Below are 2,144 nucleotides of genomic sequence, written 5' to 3'. Positions count from 1 at the left end.
AGTCATCATGTTACAAATAATATTTAAATGACAATAAAGTACTCAAATCCACATCAATGGTCCATAGTGGTTTCAGGTCAAATGGTGGCATACACCATTATCACCTTGATATTAACTTATGAAATTCGCATAACATTCTATGTAGTATTCTTATGGTAAGTCAATCCAGTATAAATATTACTCATAATATTTATACATATGTGAAGACTTGACAACTCTTTATCCATAATCTGTAAGATGTGATCATCATTATATCCATATTATAGTTGCAATGTTTTAATGTTATCCCACTTCACAATAAAGTTTGACTACCAATACTTTAAGAGTAATGCCTTTATGTTCAATGAAGTCTCACGATTAAGTCACACTTGATGCTTCATCAAATGGACTAGCTATTATAGGGATTTTATTACTTTAGAAAATACATATAATAAAGAAATGTCTTATTATTAATAGATAATTCAATACAAATACAAAGTTCAAATAAAGTTATTGGTTCCTAGGGCTTAAATCAACACCCACACACTCTGCAATTTTAAAATTTGCACCAATATCCCTAAGTTTTTATATTTTGACCACCCTGAAAAAAATTGCACCTTAGACCCAACACACAGAAATATGAAAATTACACACATAATTCATTTTCACGCTTCTCTATACACTTATCTCTCTAACCTAGTTTCTCATTAAAAAAATCTTCAATTTTTTACACATACCACACCACTATTGTAGACGAGACACCACATGAGCTAAACCACCACTGATATTCATCTCTTATCCCCTCACTCTCTCATGTTCTTCTCCTACGACCTTTTTCCTATGAGGCATTGCAATTTCACGAGTGATTTGGGGTGCGGTTTTGCTTCAATATTGTGAACAATTCTGGGTGCAACTTTGCTTCTATTTCATGATTGTTTGTCGAACCATAATCAGTTTAGAAACCAATATCATTAACATTGAAACCATCAAGGCAATGATCTTAATTTTATAGTTTGGTTTATTTATTTATTTTCAAAATTAGGAATTGGGATTTTTGAATTTTCTCAAATTAGAAATATTAAACTTAGAAAGAACTTTTGGATTTTCATAAGTGATTGTGTTTTTCTTGCTACTAAACATTTTTTCCTTTTTATTTGAGCTAAATTGTGCTTGAGAATTGGATGTATCATGCATTTGAGATAAATTTCTTTAATTGTGTTCAAATTCATATTGCACATAAAATTTCTAGAAATTTGTATTGCATTTGAAGAAGTTTATTGGTTGTGTCCATAAGTTATATGTATAATGAGAATTGTGTCCATAAGTTATATGTATAATGAGAATGTACTGCATTTGAAGTATGTATTGTATTTGAAGTTCCTTTTTGGTGTTCATAATTTATATACATAATGAAAATGTACTACATTTGAACTACATTTTGCTTGCATTTATTTATTTTTATAATGATAATTGTAATTTCTAGAAGTAATCTCGTTTTCTATTCATATGCACAATGAGCTTTAAGCATAAATTTTATATTCATAGGCATAACTACTAATGAGAATTATAGTAGTAATTTCATTTTTTATTCATATGCATATTGAGTTTTGAGTCTAACATTTTGTTTGACTAATTTTTAATTAGTTTAATTTATTGTTGTTAATTACTCCTGTTATGGGCTAATCAGATCGATCCCAGATGAATTTACACTGATCATATCGATCAAGGCTAGCAGTCAGATAAATGTCCCATATCTTCTATAATCTTTTTAATACGCGTAGAATATAATTCTAGTGATCATCTAAGATCTCAGTTGGAAAATATCCAACGGCTCTCCGCAATTCACTTCTGACTAATAATAAGTTAGTTATTCTCCTCTACTATATATAGAGATGACACCAAAATCAGATGACAAGTTTCAAATATAATTCCTTTTTACTCTTCTTCTTCATATCCTGATTTGAGCGTTGGATGCTAACCGTGCAGGTCCTCCCACTCCACCGCGTCGGAAGTTGCGATTCGCCATCACCGTTGTTCACCTTTTCATTTCTGGTTCCCGAATATAACAACTTCCATGCTTTTTTTTAGAAGATTATAGAGAATTTTTTTAAGAGGAAATCATCATCAAATTAGCAAGAATCTAATTCTCAACAATATGTTCAATC

Source organism: Lathyrus oleraceus, chromosome 1 (genome assembly GCF_024323335.1).
Source record: "Lathyrus oleraceus cultivar Zhongwan6 chromosome 1, CAAS_Psat_ZW6_1.0, whole genome shotgun sequence".
Classification (NCBI taxonomy): domain Eukaryota; kingdom Viridiplantae; phylum Streptophyta; class Magnoliopsida; order Fabales; family Fabaceae; genus Lathyrus; species Lathyrus oleraceus.
Note: the sequence above shows the minus strand (reverse complement) of the source record.